The sequence below is a fragment of the Phodopus roborovskii genome, unplaced genomic scaffold, assembly GCF_943737965.1.
Source record: "Phodopus roborovskii unplaced genomic scaffold, PHOROB, whole genome shotgun sequence".
Classification (NCBI taxonomy): Eukaryota; Metazoa; Chordata; class Mammalia; order Rodentia; family Cricetidae; genus Phodopus; species Phodopus roborovskii.
Genome location: NW_026126433.1, coordinates 12,554,096 through 12,581,781, shown reverse-complemented (window position 1 = coordinate 12,581,781; position 27,686 = coordinate 12,554,096). Strand labels below are relative to the sequence as shown.

General features: G+C 36.3%; 1 pseudogene; it reads left to right on the top strand.

Moving 5' to 3' along the window:
• The first annotated feature begins 21,852 nt into the window (after nucleotides 1-21,852).
• On the top strand, nucleotides 21,853-23,278 carry LOC127223197 (histone deacetylase 1-like; annotated as a pseudogene).
• Nucleotides 23,279-27,686: the final 4,408 nt, after the last annotated feature.

Genomic DNA, 27,686 nt, shown 5'->3' with positions numbered 1-27,686 from the left:
TAATTACTGTAAATATTCAACTACAGTAACTTCATTAAAATAAAAACATTGTAAATAAAAATAATAAAATTTAGAGAGAAAACAAAAGTACAGTGTGATGTTGCCTCACAGCTATCAGAAATGCTATTACTAATGAGAATATAAATTAGTACAGACTTCCTAGATAACAATAGAGAAATTCCTCAAATCAATAAAACTGGAACTACTGTGCAATCTCCCAACTCTACTACCTGGTTTATACACAGAGAAAAGGAACCAGAAGTAAAACAATATTCGTGTGTGTGTGTGTGTGTGTGTGTGTGTGTGTGTGTGTGTGTGTGTGTTACCATCACTCACAACATTCACAATAGGAACTCAATGAAGGAACAGATAAGAAAGTATAGTAAATATATGCAATGCAAGCCAAGGAAGTTAACTCCACTCACAAAAACGTAGGCAACAGACAATCCCACTTTACCAAAATCTGCCCCCAAAAAGGGGGAGACCCACACACAATACCACAATCACCAACAAATCCAAAACACAAGAATCAACAATCAATGGTCATTAAGAACCCTCAATATCAATGGTCTTAACTCTCCTATAATAAGAAGACACAGGCTAACAGAATGGATTAAGAAGGCAGAATCCATCCTTCGGCTGCACACAAGAAACACATCTTTAACTTCAAAGACAGACAATATCTCATAGCAAAGGGTTTAGAAAAGATTTTCCAATCAAATGGACCTAAATAACAAGCTAGTGTAGCTATCCTAATATCTAAAAAATTAGAATCAAACTAAAATTAATCAAAAGAGATGAAGGGCATTTCATATTCATCTCAGGAAAAAAATCTGTCAAGATGAAGTCTCAAGTCTGAACATCTATGCACCAAATATAAAGGCACCCACATTCATAAAAGAAACATTACTAAAATTCAAATCACACATAAAACCCCACACACTTACAATGGGAGTCTTCAACACCCTACTCTCAACACTGGACAGGACCACCAGGCAGAAACTTAAAGAAATAAAGGAACTAACAGAAATGATGGCCCAACTGGGTTTAATAGACATTTATAGAACATTCCATCCAAACACAAAAGAATATACCTTCTTCTCAACAATACTCTCTAGACTAATAAATTGGAGTTCTGTTAATTACAACAAAGAAGACACTCCCAGGCAGATAAGTGGGGAAAAAAAGCTGAACAAAGGCAAATGTCTCATAAACTTAATGATGCATGATTTAACAAGTTTAAGTCATATAATTGTGAGTTACAATGACTATTGAGTGAGACTACTAATTTGGGATGTGGTTAGTCAAATGATACAAAGTGAATAAATGAATTTTAGAGATATATTGTACATTAAAAGGGTGGCAAAAAACAGTGTTCCTGAAAATGCTAAGAAAGATTTAAAGCATGTGTACAAAAAATCATAATTCTCTAAGATAATATATTCTAACTAACTTATTTAGACATTCTACAACATACGAAAACTTGAAAGGAACATAATGTTCATTACAAATATATACAAATACGTAATCTGATAAAAATTAAAGTGGATATAAAAGGAGAGGTGAAAGAGGGCTCTGCTTTGGGAAATAAGGGTGTTTGGGTAATCATGTAAAAGAGATGAGGACACTGTCCTTAAATGTAATGGTTCCATGCAGGGAATGCAAAGTGGGCCCCATGAAAAGAAGAAAGTAAATTTGGCACCAGCTTCTATCTCCCTGCCTCCTGACTATGGAGTCTGTTTAAAATCAAGCAAATGTTTAGCTTAAAATTTTCAATACATCTATCTAAGTAAAACTACAAAAGTCTAATGCAAAAAAGCAAGAAAAAACAAGTAAGTGGAAAGGGATTCAATATTTATGGAGAGGAAGATTCAATTATGTTGACATATCAGCATTTTCCAACTTGATTTATAGGCACCAAACCTATTTCAATAAAAAGTCATAATTTCATTTTGGAGATACCAACAACCTGATACAAAATGTATATGATAAAACAAAGGGTCTAAAGTAGTTCAAACACTACACACCAATAGCTTAATGTGGCTCTCTACCCTCAAAGTTTTTCGACAGCAAAAGAGGTTTGTCACAGAGAATCACAACTTGTCACAGCACAGACAATAAATGACTGTGTAATGCCCTAGCCCAAATAGAACATCTGTAACATAGTTCTTCCACTCGAGGCTCAAGAAACAACAAAGAAGATGAGGAGAGATTGTATGTGCCAGTGTGCCACTGGACCAGCAGGAGTGCTGAAAACAAAACAAATAAACAAAGAAAAAAAAGCCTTCTGGACATGACAAGAGCAGTAGTACATCCAGAGCTTTTAACAACCATGGTTGTATGCATAAGGCATACAGAAGACCATACTACTGAAATTTCAGAATGTGGGAAAATGTGTCACAACATTGCACAGGTGGTCAATTTCTGCTAAGGGAGGGAAAATTAATTTTCTTCAGAGACAAGCCACATGTATTGCCCATGTTCTTCTAGTTGTCAGACTTACATGCTCACATACATACAGGCAATACTAACTAGGCTCAGTAGGTCATTTTACATGCACGTGTGCATGCATACATGAGTGTGTGTGTGTGTGTGTGTGTGTGTGTGTGTGCATGTCAATGAAGACAACATGAACTTAACAGTTGATGGGGTGGGTGTCAAGACAGGAGTTATGGGTGTCCTGGCTACATTTTTTGCTTGTTTCTTTTGTCAACTAGAAACAAGCTACAGTCATCTGGGAAGAGGAAACATCAGTTAAGTAATTGCCTCCATCAGATTGTCCTAAAATCATGTCTATGGGGGCATTTTGATTACATATCCATGTGGGAATGCAAGGCCCACCATCAGTGCCATCCTGGGCAAGTGGTCCTGGGTTGTATATGAAAAGTAGCTAAGCATACAATTCGGAGCAAGCCAGTAAGCAGCACTCATCCATGGCCTCTGTATCAGTTCCAGCCTCCAGATTCAGGCTTCAAGCTCCCTCCCTGACTTCCAAAGACACCTCACAGGAACCTTACTATGCAAGACATTCCAAAATATTTATGTAAAAGTCTTCCATGTTACATGTCAGGAGAAGAATATAAATTAAAACAACAAAATGGTATAATACAATTGATACAAATGACCAACCAACAAACACTAGATAAATGTGGAGAAGAAATAACTTTTTTTTTCTTTGCTGATGAGAATGCAAAATTTTATATGATCATTAGGCAACAGCTTAGAGATTTCTTACAATATAAGAACTACTTATAGCCAGGTGTTGGTGGCACATGCCTTTAATCCCAGCACTCAGGAGGCAGAGAGGCTGATCTCTGTGAGTTCAAGACCAGTCTGGGCTACAAGACCTAGTTCCCGGACAGCCTCCAAAGCCACAGAGAAACCCTGTCTCTATAAAAACAAACAAACAAAAAAACAAAACAAAAAACCTTCATATTTACACAAAGAAACTGAATGTTTACAACTCAGCATAAGCATGAATATTTGTAGCAGCCAGACTCACTGTAGTCCTTGGTCATTGAGATACCCTTCAGCAAGTAGATAAACAAATTTTAAAAATGCGACAATGGACTCTTAGTCAATATTAAAAGGAAATGAATTATCAAGCTGTACAAAGAAAAGACAGAGAAGAAACTTAAATAAAAATCACTAAAGAAAATAAGTAAATCTGAAAGGCCATATTGCATACAATACTCTCGAGAAGGTAAAACTATAGAAACGTTGTAAAAATCAGTTTTCGTGCAAGAACAAAAAGAAAGGGGTGGTAAGTAGGCAGACAGACCTTCCAAGGCAGTGGAAATTGTCTGCTTCAACTAGAAAAATTAAAAGATGCCTTTGAAGTTATTTGACTTTGTACGATTTAAGTACATTTATTCTATTAAACTGTCTCCAATAATTGTTGTAAATAATTACTTAACTTTAGCCTCCTGGATCAGAGAATAATTAAGACCCAGAATAGGTCATTCTCTAATGTCCTTATTACTAATGATAATAAAATTCTTCTCCTGCCCATCCCAGACCCTGTCTTCTGGTAACACATTTATTTATGCCATTTAAGTCCTTACATTCACTCAGCCCTACAATCTCTAATTTATAGATAATCCTACAATAGCTCAAAAACTTCATATCAAGAGAGGTTCCACAGCATTCCTACCAGCAGGTCCCAGGAAAAAAACCTTCTGCAAAGCTACTTTGCTACCCTTACATTCACAAATGTATTTCCAGTGGCAATCACTCAGTTTAGTTGCTATTTCTCCTTTACCTTGGACACAACCTTCCCTGATAACACATGTTCCTTGCTATTATTTAGATAGGGGAAGAAAAAGGAACAGTAACCTCCAAAACTACAAAAGAAAAATGACACCATATTTTTTTCTCTTTAAGCTCAGTTTCTTTGTAATGGATTTTGTAAAATGTGTTGTTAAAAAAAAATAGTGTGAAAAGATTTATTTTTGAAATCCCCATAATAGCTCATCAAATAACATTCTATTACTATTTCATTTTTTTAAATTCTATCATCAAATGTCTCCAATTTAAGTATGCTGAACTTGTAGACACTGAAATCTAGAAAGCTGAGGAAAGTTATGAATGAGGATGGAACATGTAAGGTAAACTTCTAATCTTAAATGTCTAAGTAAAAGTAGTCATTCAACATGTATTCCAAATAGATCATAAAATCATGCAAATAAAACCATGTTTAATAAACTCAAGAGTGACTAATAAAAGTGACAAATAAAAATGGCATGAAGTTTTCATACATGATGCTAGGAAATAGAGACATGAAAATATGGCAGAAGGAAGGATGGAACTTATTAATCTATGTCAAATAACTATATACAAGCTGAAAATTACTTTCCCAAAAGGAAATTCACTATAATAAAAAGATACTGAGAATTTGTTTTTCAGAAAACAGTTTATATTGTGTTTTAAAAATACTTTAAAATGATATTCAGGCATGTAAAGATAAATATGAATGAGAAAGATGAATTATAAAATGATGGGAGATGTCATTATGTAAATATTTTTCTCATATTGGTTAATGATTAAAGCACTTTTGGCCAATAGGAAAGCAAGATAAGCAGGACTGGTAGACGAGGAGGAGAGAGGAAGTAGTAGGGAGGAGTCAACATGTAGAGACTTAAGAGGACAGAGATTCTGGTCCTCTCTCCGGTAAGATAAGAAACCGTGGAAATACTTAGACTAATAGAAATGGGTTATATTTAAGACAGAGCTAGCCAATAAGAAACACTAGTAACTGGCCAACATCATTATATCAAATACAGTGTCTCTGTGTGATATTTGGGGCTGGCGTGGCGGTGGGACCAGGCCGGTGTGGGAAAAACTACTCAAAACAATAAAATTTAATATAACATTCATCCACTGTAATTTTCAATTAATACTTCTGAAAATAACTTTCAGCTGATACCTAGCAATGTGTTACTTTATTATACTTATGCTACCAGTAATCACAATATTTTATACAGAGGAGAAATGATCTTTCCCAAGTTCCATCTAATTTTTACTGATTTATTTATATCACAGTTTAAATAAATAATATCATTAATATTATTCTTTCCAATATGCCATGGAGTGTTTAAATTGCAACCTCAGCCATCCCTTGGTAATCCTGTACTTGTCAAACACAGAAGATTACATTGTTTGTCTAATGCTTAGATTTTCAGAAACATTGTTAAAAGCTGTCACTAGGGGGAAGGCTCTTTATCTAGAGGCTAAATATAAATATCTCAAACCTCATAACTACACATATCTCTACACTAAAATGCATCAAGGATACAGCATAACAACAAGACAAATATGCCTCCTTCTAAATAAGTTCCCAAAACAGAACCAGTCAGTACATTTTATTTTAAACATAAATAGATTGCACATGAAATACCAAGTCAAATTAGACTTCAAAAACAAAAGTCATTTAGGAATATGAATATTTTTCTTCACAGATATGTGTGGATCCCCTCAATTCCATACAACGTTCTTCTTGTACTATATAGCCAGTAGCTTTCCAATGAAATCTGTGAATATCTTTCCATTTTCACACCTTCAAACACTTAATACTTCTTTGAGAGTTCTCACAAAAATACTCATAGATAACAGTGGAGTAATACTCATGTAGTTCCTTAACACAATTGTATATTCATTCAACATCAAAGGAGTTGGGGGACTGAATAAAAAATAAAAACCCAAGACTTTAACATCTCTGTGTGGGTGATTTCTGCCCCAGGGAACTTGCCTAGATTTGCATCTGATAGTAAGTGAACAGATATTCACATTCTACTAGGAAGCATGTTTTCTTTTGCAATTGCTATTATTTCAAAAACAAATTAAACTAAGAAGTTCTTCAGACAAGCAATTAACCAATTTACACAGCAACTTAATGCAAGTCAATGTTCCTTACATTGGTGATTTGGAGATGTCAGTATCTAGGAGCTTCATAGCAGTGACTACTCAAAGTGACTCAGAGTCTAAACAGGCAATCTATGGGACACACATGTTAACAAGGTTATGTTATACATTAAATCCTTAACCCATCCTGTAGTGTATTTCAAATGGTTTACTTCTTTCAATACCATAATAACATACAGAACACAGAACTAAGAATCCTAATGAATTTCTAGCCTCAAGGAATATTTGATCCAGGCTTGTTACATGACAGAATGCACACAAAAAAAGATTATGATACAAATTCAATAATATCTTCATCTTGAAATCAAGCTAACAAATGTACATAGTTTTCCTTGTTTTGTTCTAGTTCACAGATTTTAGTTCTTACTATAAGCTCTATACACACCTTGTTCAAGAGATACCTGATCCAACTTTAGAAAAATTAAAATACCATTGTGAGAAATGGAGCTAAAACTAACTGTTCAACGGGAAAAAAGAAAAAAAAAAAAAAAAAGAACGAAGTTCAAAATGAGAAGTTCAAAGATATTATAAAAAAAAAAGTGCCAAACATCACATTACTACAGCACAGAAAAGATAACAATAAAACAAATATCTCGAATATTCTGGGGTAGTTTTTCATTCATCACAAAGAAGACAAGAAGAAAGATGGAGGGACAAATATGCCATTCTTGCACTGTGCATTGTTTGGGAAACAGATGTTGTTATTCATATTTATCATTTCAGCAGTCTTCAAATAATGTCTGCAGAATGACGGAATGTTTGATTTATATTGGAAATTCACAGAATATATGATTTTCTACATTCTCTAAAACACTTTATATAATTAATTAGAAACACTCTTTTCACAAAGAAAGTACCTCTTTTGTTCCTAATCTTTATAAATACATTTCCAAGAAAGAACAAGACATGTTTCTCAACTACATTAGACTTATTCAGAGCTATGAATTTCATTATAATTTAATACTCTAGGATCCAATAGCCTCTGCTGCATTTACCATGTGCTGCACTATTAGTATTACCCACAGTTTTCCACAAGAGTTATTAAGTCTTTCACTTTAGTGTAAAGAAATGTGTTTCTTTAATCACCAGTCATCTCTTCCTTAGTAGCTAGCTCTTTTGCTTTTGATCTTGAATTTTTTTCCTTTACAAATATTTGAAAGTCTTTCATTAAAATTGTTTGTTGATAATTCAATGCATACATACTGCCTCTTATCCCACTTTGGTCCTTACAAACCCTTTCTCCTCCCTACCAATTCCTTTCCCAGATGTATGACTTAGATTTTTTGTTTTGTGACTCATTGTGTTTAACGAGGGTCATCTATGTAGTTATTGGATCAGGAGTTTTAGAGCCCAATGGAGTCATCAGTGGGCACATAACTGATCTATGAGTCTTCATCCTATCTTTCAATTCCTCAGTAGAAAGTAGTTCAGCACTGAGGAGGGTGGGCTTCTAGCCCCCTCCTTCATCCATATCTGAAAAATGAAAGACCCATTCTTCTGCAGATCTAGGGAAGAGATCTACACTTGATAGGAGTAAGTAATTGCAAATTTGGGGGTTTTTTTCTAACTTATTATTAAAATGAGTTATTTTTACATGTACTATAATTCATTATCAAAACTATTTTATACTAAGTGATTAGGTAAGAGTCTAAATATTTTGCATAATATGTGAAACTTCTAAACACTATTTATGAAATAGTAGTTCTCTCCTTAAAAATCTGAGTTGTCTCCTTCATAATCTGAGTTGTCTCCTTTATAATGTATTTTTACAAAGACAAGCCTCATTCCTAGGTTGATGTTTATAACAGGTTGAGAATGACAGTGGAGTAAACAAGCCTATGTCAATGTTCTGAGCTGCTAGGTCCTTAATAAATAATCCCCAATCATAATCTCTTCTGTTTCACCTAACCTGTTTCACTGTAAATGCACATACAGTCCCATTCTCCCCCATCCCCCACCCTCCTGCCCATGGTACCTGGAGAGTTTCATACACCAGATCCTAAGCCTGGTGCCTAGCACTGATGCAAACATGATGATACTGAGCACCCAATGAAAAGAAGGTTTAAATGCAGAATATGAAGACCTCTGCTGAGCAATGAAAGATGTGGCGGCAGCAGAACTTTGTGAGAAAGGCAACACTACAAAAGTGCAGATGTTATCCATCTCCTGTCTACACCAATTACCAAGCAAAATAGTACTAGCTTTCAAGTAGATCCTTTTAGAGTTAGGTAAGGTGGATTTAAACCTTTAATGAGGTCAAAAACTCTCCAGCAAATGCATTTTAATTCTTATTCCTTCCCATTACATAGTAATTCTTCAGATGGTCTTTTTCCTTGTAAGACTTAAAATGTCACTGGTAAGTGGAAACTTGTGACTGCAAATCTCAAACTTTGAAACCTCATAATTACATTCAGTGATTCTATATGAATCTCAAACTTATTAATTAAAGTTTGTGGGTCAATGGCCTACAGAAAATTTCACAAAGAAACTTACATTCATTTAGACATTATTTACAGATTATACAAGTGGCATGAAATTTTGTTGTGAAAACATGAGATGCTGCTTCATAGTTGTCTCAAATACAATTCAGAGTCTCTGCTTTAAATAATATCTAATTAGCAAAAAAAATGGGTCTATTTGATCTTTCCTAACCCTAGTTCTCTTCATCTGCTGCTGGAAAATGAATCAGTTTATATGATTCTCATCAGTTAAGATAATTTCAGCTATGCATATCACTCTATGTATGTCACCCTGAATATATTAGGTACATAAATTGCCTTTTCAGTAAACAGTAATGTGAAGTCAGGATCAAGGTCTTACAACATTGAAAGCAAACACCACTGATACAGAAAATGAAGAGACTTAAAGAAGGAAGGCAATAGCTCTTAATACCCCAAATATAAAGTCAGCAAACTGTGACGCTCTACAATCTTGACTTAGTAAAGAAAACAGCCCTGTGACCTACAATGTTGACTTCTCAGTATGACATGGTGGTATAGTAGTGGCACAAATATTGTGAAAGTAACCAACCACTCTTTGATTATATTTAAGGCCCACTCCATGAGATGGAATCCATGTCTGACACTACTTGGGTGGCCCATTATGTGAGACTATATAGACAATGGCCCTAGGGGAAAACCAAATAGTATTGTTCTGCTAAGGAAGCAGCAATAACCTGAATCCTAACATTCTAATATACCCATAGATCAGTGCCTTTCTCAGCCATCACCAGAGAAGATTCCTCCTGTAGTATAGGGTAACTAACACAGAGACCCACCACTGAAAAAGTTTTACAGAGTGAAAGACTTTGAAGCCCTCAATCCTAAATGGAATGTCTTCATCAAACACTTTTCTTCATGTTCATGGAACTATGTGATATCACAGGCACTGTGGCAGCATGCACAAAGTCTGTCCAGGTCCAAGTCAGACATGGTCTCAAGCACTGAGAAAGGAAAGTGAACAAAGACCAATAACCCTTACCTCTGAAGCTATCTGAAATTGATAATTGCTTGTAAACGAAAAATTAGTTTTCTTCAATGAGGTCAAAATAGATATGCTAACCACACTTATGAGTAGGCTACATATCCAACACAAAAAAGTACAATGCTAATTTGGGGGGCTTTTTGTCTCCTATTGCTTTGTTTGGGTATTTTTCATACTATTGGTCTTTTGTTTTTGTATTTTTGGTTTCCATTTTTGTGGGGGTAATTTTTGTGTGTGTTTCTTGGTTTATGTTTTGTTTGGTTTTAATTTGTGCTTGTTTATTTAAATTGAGAGAAAGGTCAGGTCTGAAAATTACTGATCTAAACAACACATGGAAAGATGTACCATAAAGGAGTGTCACATACTTGAGTGTATATCAACATTGTCTTTTCTTTCCTTTTAATGTTTTTGATGATGAATAAATGAAAAATATTAAGTAGTTTCATGCACAAAATTATTGAAAATACTGCAAAAGTGGCTACTATAGTGGCAACAGTTCATGTGAAAACTAGAAGGCACACTTAGCCAAATCCAAAATGAAATAAACTGTTAGGTTCCAAAAGAACTAATATATTATTGCATAGAATTAAAATGTGTGTGTGTGTGTGTGTGTGTGTGTGTGTGTGTGTGTGTGTGTGTGTGTGTGTTGTGTGCGATTTTAAAGCAAGGCAGGTGAGGATTGCCTTATGTGTTTTGATCACTTCAAGGTATCATATCTCCAATGAAAAGCATCCAGAGGAGAAGCACACACATGTAGAAATCACATCATCTGTCAGAGATTCAAAGGCACAAAAGACTCTTAACCCAGCATCTCTTTTCAAATAACATAATGGCTTACATGTACAAATGATCAGAGGGTAACAAGACAATTGTTGCAGGTCATTAAGAGGTCAAGCTGAGCAACCTGACCTCAAAAGCAGAATTAACAGTATTTCATGTGCAAAAGAATTCACCACAGCTAGTAGGGACCACAGGTCCTCTTTACATCAGCACTCCTAAAAGGACTTCACTCCTTATTTCTAAGAAAGAGTGATGTGGTAATTTCTTCTGTATATGTGTTTCTCTTATTAATTGATGAAAAGAAAAAAACACTGTTTGGCTAATAGACACAAGAAGATAGGCAGGACTAGGAGATGAGGAGAATTCTGAGAAAGGTAGGTAGATGGAGACTGCAAAGAGATGCCATGTACAGGAAGGAGGAAGGAGTAACAGGTCTGGTCCCTTCTCCAGTAGATCAGACCACATGGAAATACATAGATTAATAGAAATGGGTTGATAATTAAGTCAGAGATAGCCAATAGAAAGCCCTAGTCATCAGCCAACAGTTAATAATTAATATAGCATTTGTGTGTTTTCTGGGGGGGCTAAACAGCTGAGGAACTATGCTGGAAAGGGAACAATAGAGTTTGCGTAGCTAGCTGTTAGAAACAGAAGCAGATACCCACAGCTAAACACTGAGTGGAACTCCTGGAATCCAGTTGCAGAGAGGGAGGAGTGATAAGAAAAGGGGTGAAGACCAGGCTACAGAAACCCACAGAGAACGCTGATCTGAACAAATGGGAGCTCATAGACCCTCAGACTGATAGCCGGAAAACCAGCATTGGACTGACTCACAGCCACTGAAAATGGGTCTCAATTAGAAGGCCTGGACAGAGTAAGGTACCTCTGACAGTGGAACTAGGATGTATCCCTGGTGCAAAAAGAAAGGACTTTTGGAGCACATTCCCCATGGAGGGATACTCCCTTAACCTAGAGACAGAAGGGAGGGTCTAGATAGACCCTATTCCAAATGACTTTACAGATTTTGATGATCCCTCCTGGAAGGCCTTACCATCCCTGTGGAGTGGGTAGGGAATGGGATGGAAAGGGGGGATCAGGCAACATGAGAGGATGAGAGCAAGAGGAAATTAGGATCGATAATATGTGAAATAATAATAATAATAATGCGTTTGTGTCCTGTACACCTCCATAACAGACACAGTCAGCTCCTTTCCCAGAGATAGTTTCTTCGGATTTACTTACTATAGCTAAATGAACAGATTCACTATGCTAATTGAGTCATTATGAATGTGAAGGGCATAGAGGACATCCAAGTAGCAAGAATACTGTGGAAGGGAACTGATGTCCTAGAAATAGCAGCACTAGTTAGATAATATTGTATTTCCAAAATAAATACTTGACGACTTGTCTTAAAAACAGAAATACCTCCTTTACTACAACAAAGAATACATTATTACAGAAATTAAAAATAGGATTTAAAATAGAATACCTAAGCACTATTTCTTATTATTTTTTACAATAATATTTTTATTTAAATTTGCAGCAAGCTTGTTTTGCATGTCAATATCAGTTCTCTCATCCCCCCTCCTCCTGTCTCCCTCCCAACCCCCATCTTATCCCCTATCCCTAAGTATTATTTCTAATTCTGACATATGTTGTGTATATGACCTATTTGAATATATACTGTTTCCTTAAATTTTATATATTATAACTTGTTATACTGTTTGTTTTATTCATGTAATAAATCTTAAACTTTACATTTCACTATTTAAGTCATTTAGTTATCATTTATACAATATTTTAGTGTATGGAAATATCATTGCTAATTTAACCATTCAGGAACTGATGGTTATATAGTACATGATGAGCGTTTGCAAATACAAAATAATCTTATAAATACTTCAGTTCTTGTATACAACCATCTGTGCAATAGGCAAGCTGTCTTAAAGGGTATATACAGTTTTCATAAAGTTTCATAAATATTAACAGGTTTATAAGGAATTGTGTTTTACTATCATTAGCAACAGATGAGTCCTTGAAGTACTTCAACTAAATTCCACAACATTTTAATGTGAAAAGTCTTATATCTACAGATAAAAAGAAAAATTGGGCACGTGTAAAATGTCCTGTGCATGAAATCCAAGTTCCCTTGATGAAACTTCTGAAAGCCAAGTTCTCTAAAGACCAACAATGAAGGGGAAGGGTCCCACATGGGAAGAGTTATGTGGGCCTTAAACACAACCCCTGCTTACTATGAACCAGGTTCTCCTTTGGGACTCTACTAAATAGGGCCAACATACCATGCTGTTAGGTCACAGCAAGCACATCAAGAAATCAGGAATGGAGGCTACCTCCTTGCTTGATGCTTTCCTTAACTGCCACATAGAACAAATCAGATAAAACTACTAAACAGCATGGTACAAATTGAATGTCTGTGGTAAGTACCAGTGGTCACCTAAAACCTATTTTCATTTGTTTCACATTAGTAGTCTTACCAAATAGGTAGCCTTCTTAATTTAAAGAAACTTAATTTCCCAGTGTCCTTTACAGCCATTATTATCATGTAAGGAAAGTATAACCAATAGAATGTACACATTTTGACCATTTGTTTTAAATGAAATTACTTGCCTTTATTTATGTTCTTTCTTCCTTTTATCAAATTAGAATACAAGTAAATGGGTGACTCAAATCTGGCCTTATACAGAGCAGTAAGAATTTGAGACTCTAATTGCACAGCACTAGAATGTGAGATTGGTAACTCTGTGAAGCTATCTTCCTGGGCATGCTGGATTAGGACACACTGTAGAAGAAAGGAGCTCCTTTCTTATTTAAATCAAAGGGTATGTCAAATATCTGTACTACATACAGTAACATTTTTGTCTGTAAACACACACACACACATGCACTGAACTATATAGCTACATGTACACATAAAGACTATTAAAGTAGTGTAAAGAGGAAACACTTGAAGTGACAGTATGTGTACATTTAGGCATTGGGCATGAATAAGATTGCAAGAAAGAAAAGTAAGCCTTCAATAATAGGGAGAATTAGAGAACTAGTCACATTGATTTAACACTGCAGAAAAAAGAAGAAAACATCACTAATGATTGGACACTTTCCTTCATTCAGAACATTATTCACAGAGAACAGCATAATAATCCAAATAGATAAACATTCAGTGAGTTATATCACAAATTACACATATTGGTCAGGAGGAAAGTGCTTGCCTAGTTCATGCACAAGGCTCTCTGTTTCATCCATGATTTGGCAACATTGCATTAATTGTTGTTTGAAGCTATCAAATTATCAAAGACTACTTTACAAATTTTATGTGAAAGAGAAGTATCTTCTTCAAGTTATCGTGAATTGCCCTCTTAAAAGGCACTTTCCCCATGTTCTCCAAAGAGTTACTATGTACAGACATTATTATCATATAGAAAACAGAGATCTGGGATGTAGCTCAGTGGTAAAATGCTTCTCTTTCAGGTTAAAGTGTTTTAGCCCTGCCGTGAAACTGTGAAGAGTGGGAGAGAGTGGTGCTGGAGTAGGTAGTGTAGGTTATAGAAGAAAATAAACTATAGTGAATCCAAACAACTAAAGAATGCAATAATGAACTATAAAGCAATCATTTCTAAGTTTAACTCAGGGATAATTTTTGAACGGTAAAATATTTTACTTCTTAAACAAAATAAACAAAAATTCATACATATAGGTTGGAATAAAATTTCAATAAAGTTAGAAAACCAGTCTCACGTGAATCTTCTGCTCTTAATTTATCTTCTGTGTGCAATGCCATCCATGTACATGGAGATAAGAGGACAATGTGTTCCCTCCTTTAACAAGAGTTCCAGGATAAGGCTCAGGCTATTAGGTGAGGCACAGGACTTTATCCACAGGACCACATCAGTAGCTCTTCTTTAAAGAAAATGTATCACTTTAAAAGAACTTAATCTTGTCCAAACTGAAGGCTGTACATCCTAGGAAACCAACAATAAAAACCAATACGAACAAATATATTGCCTCAAAAAAACATAAGATGGTTCCTGGAATGTACTGTATCATCTAATTTGTATGTAGTAGTCTCACAGAAGGCTATGGCACAGTTTCTTCAACCTTGTGTCTTTCTTCCATTCCCATTTAATAGTGATTTCTTTTATTTAAAGTATCTTTTTATTTACATGTGCGAATGGTGTGTGTGTGCGTGTGTGTGCATGAGTGCGCGTGCATGCTATGCAAACAGAATTTCAGATGAGGTTGTCAGATTCTCAGAACTGTAGTTGAAAAGGTGTAACCACCATGTGGGTGCTGAGAACTCAGCCCAGATTATCTGAAAGAAGAGCAAGTGCTCTTAACCACAGACCCATTTGTCCAACCCCTTAATAACTATTCTGTGAAAGACAACATTCAACTTCACTCCTAGTCTTTCCATTAAGTGGGACGATTAACAAACTTGTCATGTTGATGATACTTGCCATTATTCTTTCATTCTTCTCCCTCACCATTCCAAACTGGTACTGTTTCCAGAAGGTAAGCCTTTCTGCACTGGAAATCAAAAGCACACTGAGCATAAAAAGCAAGCTAGATACAGTCCTTTGTTCTTTCCTAAAGGGCCACATGCTAACTGTCAGACTGGGGTCCATGAGTTTCCCCTTGGTTAGGTCAGCTGTTTCTGTGGGTTTTGCCAGCATAATCTTGTCCCCTTTGCTCATCATTCCTCCCTCTCTGAAACTGGATTCAGAGTTCAGCTCAGTGTTTACTGTGGGTGTCTGCTTCTGCTTACATCAGCTATTGGATGAAGGCTCTAGCATAGCATTTAAGGTAGTCATCATTCTCATTATAGGTGAAGTTAGGGTAGCCTGTCCACTATTGTTTAGATTGTTAGTTGGGGTCATCCTTGTGTATCTCTGGATATTTCTCTAGTGCCAGATTTCTCTTTAAACCTATAATGGCTCCCTCTATTGATGTGTCTCTTTTCTTGTCTCTCCTCTATTCATATCCCCACTCAATCTTCCTGGTCACTCATATTCTCCTCCCGCTCCTCTTCTAACCTCCTCATTCTCCTACCTCACCCCCTCTTCCATGTTCCCAATTTGTTCAGGGGCTCTTGTCCCTTTCCCCTTCATCTTAGGACCTCCTTGTTTCCTAGCTTCTCTGAATATGTGGATTGTAATCCGGTAAACCTTTGCTCTGTGTCTAATATCCATATACGAGTGAGAACATACCATGTTTGTCTAGCAATGACTGGATTACATTACTTAGGATGGTTTCTTCCAGTTCTATCCATTTGACTTTGAATTTTAACACTCCATTGCTTTTTTTCCCACTGAGTAATAAATACTCCATTGTATAAATGTATCAAATTTTCTGTATCCATTCTTTGGTTGAGGGGCATCTAGGTTGCTTCCAGGTCCTGACTATTACAAAAAAATGCTGCTATGAATGAATATAGCTTAACAGAATGAATGACATCTTCCATCAGCACTGTGCACACTAAACCTGCCTATCCAATTGGGACCACCCTGAGTCCCAGTCTGCCTGATCTTTGACCCCCATCTCCAGGACTGTGCTGGAGGAGAGACCTCCTAGAGAGCTTGAGCCACCCAGAGTTACAGACATCCAATGCATGACCCAACTATGCCCAATGGGAGAGTAGCATAGAGAGACTCCAATTGTACCCACTGGAAGATGGGAAGATGGCAATACAAGAAAACTCCCAACAGTAGAAAGACAAGCATGACACCACCAGAATCTAGGGACTCTACAGCAACTAGACCTGAACACACCAAAGAAGAGGAAGCAGAAGAGAACGTCTTAAATAACTTCAGAAAAATGATAGAGGCCCTCAAAGACGATATGAGAAAAATCCCTTAAAGAAATGGAAGAAAAAACAAACAAAAAATTTGGAAGAAATTAACAAATCTCTTTAAAAAAAAGTAAGGAAAGCCAAGAAAGAAAAAAAAAACAGTTGAAGGAAACAACTCAAACAGTTCAAGACGTGAAAAGTTAAATAGAGACAATAAAGAAAACACAAAAACACAAACTGAGGGAATGCTGGAAATAGAAAAACTGGGCAAACGATCAGGAACTACAGATGCAAACATAACCAACAGAATACAACAGACTATAGAGAGAATCTCAGGCACTGAAGATAAACTAAAGGAAATAGATTCATCAACCAAAGAAAAATTTAAATGTGAATTTTTAACACAAAACATCCAGGAAATGTGGGACACTGTGAAAAGGCCAAACCTAAGAGTAATAGTAATAGAAAATGAAGAAGCCCAACTAAAAGGTGCAGAAAACATTGAAACAAAATCACTGAAGAAAATTTCCCCAATCTAAAGAAAGACATGCCTATGAAAATACAAGAAGCATACCAAACACCAAAAAGACTGGAGCAAAGAAAAAAGACCCCATTACCACATAAAAATCAAACACCTAACATACAAAATAAACAAAGAATATTAAGAGCAGCAAAGGAAAACAGACAGGTAAAGGCAGACCTATCAAAATGACACCTAACTTCTCCATGGAAACTCTTAAGGCCAGAAAGTCCTGGATAGATGGTCTACAAGTACTAAGAGTCTACGGACGCCAGCCCAGGCTACTGTACTCAGCAAAACTCTCAATCATTATAGATAATGAAAACAAGATATTCAATGACAAAGCCAGACTGTCACAATGTTTCTACAAATCCTGCACTACAGAAAGTTCTAGAAGGAAAACTCCAACCCAAGGAAGTTGACTACACTCACAAAGGCATAGGCAATAGATAATCCCACTTCATCAGAACCCAAAGGATAAAGCAGGGCAAATATATTCACAATACCACCAACAACAACAAATTTAAAACAGACAAGAATTAACAATCAATGGTCCTAACTTTCCCTCAACATTAATGGTCTTAAATCACCTATAAAAAGACACAGACTAACAGAATGGATAGAAGACAGAATCTATCCTTCTGCTATATACAAGAAACATATCTAAGCTTCAATGATAGGCATTACCTCAGGATAAAGGGTTGGAAAAGATCTTCCAAGCAGATAGACCCAAGAAGCAAACAGGTATAGCTATCCTAATATCTGACAAGTTAAGACTTTGGCCAAAAACAATCAAAAGAGATGAGGAAGGGCATTTCATACTCAACACAGGAGAAACCCATCACTATGAAGTCTCAATTCTGAACATCTATGCCCCAAATACAAAGGCACCCATATTTGTACAGTAGAAACCAGGAAAACAATACAAAAAATAAATGTAACAAAGAGTTTTTTTTTTTTTCAAAAAAAAATCAACAAGATAGACAAACATTTATCCAAATTAAACAAAACACAGAGAGAGAATATGCAAATTAACAAAATTAGAAACAAAAAGGGACATAACAATGGACACTGAGGAAATCCAGACAATTTTCCAGCCAAACTTTGAAAACTTGCACTCCACAAGATCTGAAAATTCAAAGCAAATAGACAAATTTCTAGATAACTATCACTTAACAAAATTAAATCAAGAACAGATAAGCATCTCAAATAGACCTGTAACCACAAATTAAGGAGAAGCAGTCATCAACAGCTTTCCAACCAAAAGAAGCCCAGGGCAAGATGGCTTCAATGCAGAATTCTACCAGAAATTCAAAGAGCATCTAATACCTCAAATTGTTGCACACAACAGAAGCAGAAGGTTCATTGCCAAACTCTTTGTATGAGGCCACTATTACCTCGGTACCCAAGCCACACAAAGACACAACTAAGAAAAAGAAGTACAGATCAATATGCCTCATGAACATTGATGCAAAACTAATCAATAAAATACTGTCAAATCAAATCCAAGAACACATCAGAAAAATCATCCACAATTACTATGTAGGCTTCATACCTGGGTTGCAGGATGGTTCAATATACAAAAATCTATTAATGTAATCCACCATATAAACAAACTGAAAAAGAAAAACCACATGATCATCTCAGTAATGCTGTAAAAGCCTTTGACAAAATTCAACACTCTTTCATGATAAAGAGATAGAGAGAAAAGGGATAACAGGAATATACCTAAACATAATAAAAGTAATATACAGTAAACCAACAGCCAACATCAAACTGAATGGAGTCAGGAACATGACAAAGCTGCCAAATATCTCCTTATCTCTTCAATATTTTACTTGAAGTTCTAGCTAAAGCAATTTAAAAAAAAAGGAGATCAAGGGGATAGAAATTGGAAAGGAAAAAGTCTTTCTCTATTTACAGATAATATGATAGTTTACATAAGTGACCCAATAAACTCTACCAGGGAATTCCTACAGCTGATAAACACATTCAGCAAATTAGCAAGATACAAGATTAACACAAAAAAATCAGTAGCCCTACTATATACAGACAATAAATGGGCTGCAAAAGAAATCAAAGAAACATCACACTTTAAAATAGCCACAAACAACATAAAGTATCTTGGGGCAATGCTTACCAAACAAGTGAAAAACTTATATAGAAAGAACTTTGTGTCTTTAAAGAAAGAAATTGAAGATACCAGAAAATGGAAAGATCTCCCACGCTCTTGGATAAATAGGATAAACATAGTAAAAATGGCAATCTTGCCAAAAGCAATCTATAGATTCAATGCAATCCCCATCAAACTCCAAGCACAATTCTTCACTGACCTTGAAAGGAAAATAATCAATTATATATGGAAAAACAAAAGACCCAGGATAGCCAAAACAACCCTGTACAATAAAGGAACTTCGGGAGGCATCACCATTCCCAACTTTAAGCTCTACTATAGAGATATAGTCTTGAAAACAGCTTGGTATTGACACAAAAATAGACAGGTAGACCAATGGAATCAATTTGAAAATCCTGATATTAACGCACACATCTACTAAACCCTGACTTTTGACAAAAGAGCTAAAAGTATACAACAGAAGGAGGAAAGCATCTTCAACAAATGGTGCTAGCACAACTGGATGATAGTGTGTATAGTATGTAGAAGACTGCAGACAGACTCATGTCTATCACCATACACAAAACTCAAGTCCAAATGGATCAACGACCTCAACATAAATCCAGCCACACTGAACCTCTTAGAAGAGAAAGTAGGATTTACCCTTGACCAACTAGTACAAGAGACTGCTTCATGAACATAATACCAGTAGCATTGAGTACAGTTAGAACAGCACATGCATAGGTATAGGGCCATCCATTGGATAATGGTACATAGGAGAGCCACACACCTGAACAAAACTAACTGTCCCTCCCTAGGGATTCATCATCTAGGGATGGGACCTTGTGAGTACCTCTAATGGATGAATTTACATAGCTGATGAGAATGGACTCAATACTATCTATTCCTCACTTCTAAACTTGTTTGCAATCAAAGCACAGACCTCTCAGCCATTCTATGCTACATTCAAGTAAAAGAAATCCTGAATTTCTTATATATATATATATATATATATATATATATATATATATATATATATTTGTGTGTGTGTGTGCATGTGTATGCAGGTGTGTATACATATATACATATTTACATATATGTATAAATGTCCATCTTTAAGTACTAGATGAATTAATAGGCAAAGATATAGCAACACAATGCCATATACCAAATGAAACATAGGCTGGGGTTTGGGGAGAAGATATAATGAAAACTGTGCTAGTAAAAGGAATCTGACATATGAAAAGATAAACCACAACAGAGTAAAGTAGAGGGAGTGTGGCCATCACTGGAGTAAGGGGGTACTTTAACAAACCCAGAAATAAATTTTAATTTGATATGTCATTTAAAAATAAAGGCAAAAGAATCATATGTAAATGTGGAAAAGCAAAACAATTTTATTTGGGGTTGTAATTGTGGAATCGAACAATAATACAATCTGCCATTTTTTCTATTTGTTTTACCATATTTATTTTCATTGTTGTTGCTGTTGCCTGTTTACTTTTTAATGAGGGAGTGGAGGAAATCTGGGAATTGCTGGGGACAGGAACACACTGATAAAAATAGAACATATGAAAAAATGTATTTTCAATGAAAATTATTTTTTAAAAGTGCATTTAAGATCTTAGAAAGAGATTGAACAGGAGTCTAATGCAAGCCCTATTACAATCCACCTCACCGGATCACTGGGTTGACAACAAAATACAGATTCACTCATGAGGCAGTGAGCAGCCATCACAAATTTTTAAACAGAAGTGTGACTGTATTCTATGGTAACGTTTGTAACAACATGTGAAGTCTCTCTATTCTTTCATCCACAATGAAACACCCTCATAAACTTGAACAAACCCTTCCCAGGGATTTGGAAAACAACAGAGAACAAAACTAGTTCCACCCTAGCATTCATATAATCTTCCCAAGTGCTTCTCCATGACAGTGAAGAATGAAGGAATGCTGAAGGGGACAGACAGAAAAAAAAAATGTTTTAAGTTTTATCGTTGAATGCTTTGCATACATTAAAATTGAGTTTCACTCCAAAACAGCTCTGGATGTTGGAGAAATAACCACAGCGAATTGAACACTGAAATGAAAAACTGGTACTTAAACTCACATCTGACTAATTCTGCTGACACATATGTCAGACACTATAGTTTTACAAATACCATCTTAAATCATACACTATTATTAGTGATACTTAAAACAATGTGCTTTTACTAATACCACTTTGTAAAGTAATAACTTGAAATTCTAAAAGACAATCATAGAAAAGATGGACAAGGAAGAGATAAGGTGTAAAAGGTAGTTATCTAAGAAGATACTCCAAATGCTCAATGGTCAATAGGCATCCAACAGTCTGTCTGACATAAGCCCCTGATGTCCTTAACACCACACTAGTGTACACTGTTCTGTATGGTTTTTGCTACCTTTGCTTATATACTAAATTGAAGGATGAACAATGAAGACTAGGTCTGGAGTTTGAAAATAAAGAAACCTGCTTCAAAAACTGATGTATGTGATACAGAAACAAAGTCAGTGAGAAAGAAAAATGGCAAAAAGTATAATGGTGAGGCCATTTTCAATCAAACACTAATTTACACATTTTGTAGCTCTTTTATTCGAAGCACAGTATGAGGAATTTTGTCATGAAAATGCTTAGATGAGTTCAAATCAGAAGCATGTAAAAATGTCTATATTTGGACGAACTGATGGGAGAGCTGGGCGGTAAGCAAGATGGCGCAGACTTAGGGCACCAAGAGAAAAGTCTGTTATTACTATGACGATGATATTGGAAACTATGATTATGGACAAGGCCACCCAATGAAGCCTCACTGAATCTGCATGCCTCACAATTTGCTGCTCAGCTATGGTCTCAACCAAAAAATGGAAATCTATCATCCTCACAAAACCAGTGCTGAGGAGATGACCAAGTACCACAGTGATGACTACATTAATTTTTTGTTTTCCATTCACCCAGATAACATGTCTAAGTACAGCAAGCAGTTGCAGAGATTCAATGTTGGTGAGGAATGTCCAGTATTTGATGGCTTGTTTGAGTTCTTTCAGCTGTCAACTGGTGGCTCTGTGGCAAGTGATATGAAACTTAATAAGCAACAGACAGACATCGCTGTGAACTGGGCTGGGGGTCAGCATCATGCAAAGAAGTCCAAAGCATCCGGTTTCTGTTACATCAATGATACCATCTTGGCCATCCTGGAACTGCTAAAGTATCACCAGAGGATGCTGTATATTGACATTGATATTCACCATGGCGATGGTGTAGAAGAAGCCTTCTATACCATAGACTGGGTCATGACTGTGTCATTTCATAAATATGGAGAATACTTCCCAGGACCCGGGGACCTACAGGGTATTGGGGCTGGCAAATGCAAGTACTATGCTGTTAATTACGCTCTCTGAGATGGGATTGATGATGAGTCCTATGAAGCCATTTTCAAGCCAGTCATGTCCAAAGTAAGGGAGATGTTCCAGCCTAGTGCAGTAGTCTTACAGTGTGGCTCAAATTCCCTGTCTGGAGACTGGTTAGGTTGCTTCAATGTGACCATCAAAGGGCGTGACAAGTATGTGGAGTTTGTCAAGAGTTTCAACTTGCCTATGCTGATTCTGGGAGGAGGTGGAGATAGCATCCAAAATGTTGCTCCGTGCTGAACTTATGAGACAGCTGTGGCCCTGGACATAGAGATCCATGATGAGCTACTTAACAATAGCTATTTTGAATACTTTGGACCAGACTTCAAGCTTCTTATCAGCCCTTCCAATATGACCAAATGCATCCAAATGCAGGCAATCCCTGAGGATGCCATCCCAGAGGAGGGTGGTGATGAGGATGAAGACGACCCTGACAAACAACACCTCCATCTGCTCTTTTGACAAACAAATTGCCTGTGAAGAAGAATTCTCCAATTCACATGAGGAGAGAGAAGGTGGTCACAAGAACTCTTCTAATTTCAAAAAAGCCAAAGAGTCAAAATAGAAGATGAAAAATATAAAGATCCAGAATAGAAAAAAGGAGAAGACCAAGGATGAGAAACCAGAAGCCAAAGGGGTCAAAGAAGAGAACAAGCTAGCCTGAGCAAGATCTTTGGCTCTGGCCTCTCCCCAAGTTCCCTACTTCTCCCCAATCTCAGATTTTATACTTTCTATTCATCTGTATTTATATAAAATATATTAAACATAATGTTCCCAGGAACTAGATAAGAACCACCAGGGACCAGAGCTTAGTGCAGTGGTGCTGGGGGAACTCTTCCCAAAGCCACCTTGTCCATCATGTTCAGGTCTTAGATTTGAACCAAGTAGGGTGGAAAGAAAACAACCAGAAGACAAAATCCTGAACTGCCAAGTGCCTGCTTTAAGAGCTCTGTTAAGATGCCCTTATTAAGCTTTCTACAAGGTGTGACTGGGTCTTCTGGGACCCCTTATTTTCAGACTTAGGTAATATCAGCCATTTTTAGATTGGTTCTGTTTATACCTTCTCACTGGACTCAGGCAAGCAGAAAAACTACCATTGCCGTCTTCTCTCAACTCTACAGGTGGAGATGTTAGCCTAGCTTCCTTTCTGAGATAATAATTTTGTGAGACTCTTTATAATAAAACAGCATATTTCTATAAAGAAGTTTATATTATAAAACAAACACATCAAGCTTCTATTTTGTAGTTTTTGTTTGGTTTTAAACTGAATCCTTGATAATGATACAAACATACACACATACACACACACACACACACACACACACACACACTCACACACACACACACACACTAAATTTTGTATTTGACATTGAAAACATCCAGCTGATATATGTCAGTAATGAAGTCAAGAGTAACTTTCAGCATTCAAGAAAAGACTTGATAATGATGAGTTACTTCAGTCTCTACAATGTCATTGTCTCTGATTTGCAATAGATGAGAATCATCACAAAGACCCAAAGTGGACAATATGCAGAATGAGAGATGTGGGAGCACTTTTTCTGAAATAGGATGCCTTCATCAAGCTTCTCCCCTCAAAGTCAGGATCAATCTGTGTGGAAAGGGGGCAGAGAGGTTATAGGGCCAGAGGAGATGGATAACTCCAAGGGAACAGGCTCTTCCAGACAACACCGGGCTGATGGCCATATGAACCTACAGAGACTGTGCTAACATGTACATAGGTTCAAAATAGACAGGATCCCAACACTGACTGGGAAGAGGTGGACATAGTTGGATGCCCTAACCAAATATGGAATTTTATTATCAAAGATGCACAGCATATCTAAGATTTTTTTTCAGGCTAAATATCTAAAATGTAAAACATCCACATTGTTAGCAAATCATACCTTGGAACTAAAACTGAGAAAAACATTCCATTATGATTAAAATTCAAGTGATATAACATTTATAAGCCAGTTGCTATGGGAAAATCATGCTGAGCTGAAAATAGTAGGCTTCCATGCAAGATGAATCACCTTTCGTATCTGTACTGTTCAGATCAAAATGTCAAAACAATTAAATTACAATTTTGTCTGACATCAATAGCCCATGCAACAGTGGGAAACAGACACACTGATTTCACGTTTACTGTTTGCTTTTAACTACCAGACAAATTGAGCAATGAAACAAATTTTGCTACAGAAAACATGAGACAAGCTGCCAGATCACAGAGGTCAAGGAATTCGTCAAGATTACTTCCCATACAAACGCAGGGGACAACAATGATCTATTCCTCATACAAAGGCAGAAAAAAAGATCATGGCAGGTATTTAATTAACTACAAGTTAAACATAACTACAGAGTCTAATTAATCACAAACAAAAAGTAAGTCGCATTTATACTATAAGAATATCAAGTGAATATTCCTGCATATTCTTAAATGTTTTTGTGTGCACTGCAGGAAAGTGACTCTTCAACTTTTACTTTAACAAACTTAATTCTCCCACATAGTTCTTCCATCTAGTTCTTTGAGTATACAGTGAAAAAACTACACAATTGTAACATTTTTGAGATGTATGAAGCCCTGAATATTCTTTTACATTATCTCCATGCTTTGCAGAAGACAAAACACAAAATCAAAGAAAAAAATAAACAACTAAATACCAAAGAATTTAGATACAGTTATTCATTGAATACAGAATTGAGACTATACTCTGGTAGTGGGGCATTAGCTTCTAATCATTTGCATTAGTTGTACCACATAATTAGTAGATGGATGCCGTGCCTGTGCAGCCAGAGTACCGAGCTGGCAGAGGGTGTTGGGATTGAAACACTTAACAGACCACCACAAGAAGTGAAGAGGAAGCTGCTTCCTTTTATTACAGACAGTAATGGGCTTATATACCCAAGCCAAGGGATGGCTAAGCATAGGAGAAAGTCATGCACCACCCACACCTGGGGTCCAGGCACTGGTACTGCACAGCCGAAAGTTATGAGAACAACTTTGTTTGATGAACCTTGAGAGCTCAGGAGTTCTACAGCTGGATGGGGAGGAAGAGAACTGTGAGGGACAAATATTTAAATTTCCCAACAGATGCCTGAAAACTGACCAACAATGTCAGTAGAAATAATGATAACTCTCTTGCAGTCTCATTTCCTATTTAATTACTTAATCCAGATCCTGCTTCCAAAACACCTAGAGCTGCACAAAACAGTGAAGCTATGGTAGAATTTTCTAACAGAGCATACTTGGATTTAATTGACTATTCAACACTAATGTTCATTCAGACTTAATCAGTATCTTAAATTCAGTACATACTATTTTATTCAAGCACAAACACATGTGAATTACAGTTCTTTCTGATTAGCTTAAGTTCTCTTCATGAAACACATTTTTCTATGTACTCAATGATAGTGATACATTAAAATTGAGGATACAGATACTCAAAAGAAGACTACCAGGTTCCAATACTTGCAGTGAAATTTGGGGGGAGGTTCTTTCCTTTTTTGAAATTAAAACATAATATCCCTTCCCTTGCCTTCCTCCAACCCTTCCCATACACTCATTTTTCCTTTCTTCTCTCTCTCTCTCTCTCTCTCTCTCTCTCTCTCTCTCTAATGGTCTCTAATTTCTTTGTTCTTAAATATATACATATATATCATATACATGTATATACTCTCATACATATGTAATTTATACATGTAATATATGTACTGGATAGATCATTTCCATGTTCTTAGCCTCTTAGCATTAATTAGTTGTCTACAGATCTCTGTCTAGGGTTGAGGGCCTGTAAAATGTTCCCCTGAATTTTCTTAATGAACTTCATACCTTAATTGTTTTCATGTAAATACAGCAGAAATTATCTGATAACATTTTTGTGGAGATTAAATAAATTATGGCATACAAAGGGAAATAAAAATGCTGGCTCTTAGTAAATATTCAAAAAATATTATAATTATTGTTACCAGTTTACAGTCAGCTAGTATACTGAAGCTATCTGAATATCATGCAAGCACAAATGAATATTGTTGGGTCCTGATAAGGCTTCGTTTAAAGAAACAAATGACAAAGCAGATTTGGTCTAGGAGACACACTTGCATCCCCATGATAGAAAATGACTTCTGTGCTAGCCAGGCAATCAAGGTTGATAGGAGAAGAGTGATGCTACTAGTTCATGGACAGAAGCAACTCAAGCTTCTACCCACATCTCTACAATGAGAGGAGGTCTATAGTATAGTCGCACACTGGTCCACCAACAAATGCAATCTCCTCCTGACCCTCCCCACAACACACAAAAGATTCTGAAGGTTGATGAGTAGTCAGGGTTTCCTGACACAGATAATCTCCATGTTAGTTTTTAATCTACTCAGTGCTTGTCCTAAGGCATTTTTAATTACACTGGCATGCTCACATATGCCTTTCTTTTTCTACTAAGTACTATGAAGGCAGAGATGTCATTTACATACTGGTTATTACATCCCTTGCCTAAGGCTTTAAACCATACCCTGTTTGATCTTAAGAATTCAACAAATAGTCCATATAAACAAAGGGGAATAATCTTAACCAGATATCCTTCCAACTGTAGTTATTCTCTCAGTCTTGATGCTCTGTCCTGGAGGGAAGTTCTCGATGTTCTGCCTGTAGGGCCTATTCATGCCATCCAGTCAATCATGTTTAAAAACAAGTTTGAAATTAATCTCGACTAGCATATTTCCCCAAATTTAATGCCGTCCACAATTAAATCTGCTACCAGATTCTACAATTTTCTTCATTTCATCAAACCTTGTACATAGAAAGCCAAGGGTCTATCAGAGCTGGGTGTGAACTTAAGCAACAGAATCACATGCCTACCATGGACAAAAGCCTTAGAATTCTGGTAACTCATTACAAAATGGGATTGGGACTACGGAACTCACGAGAATTTTCTCAAGAAGAAATATAAGAATCAATAAACACCTTTAAAGATGTTCAACATTATTAGCTCTCAGAGAATCACAAATTGGCACTACTTTCCATCCCAGTCCTATTAAAATAAGTATTACCAGGGAAAACGATCAAATGCTGGTGTGGATGGGGGAAGAGTACCCTCATACAATGTAAATCTATCATACTGCCCAGTTATATGCTTCCTGGTTCA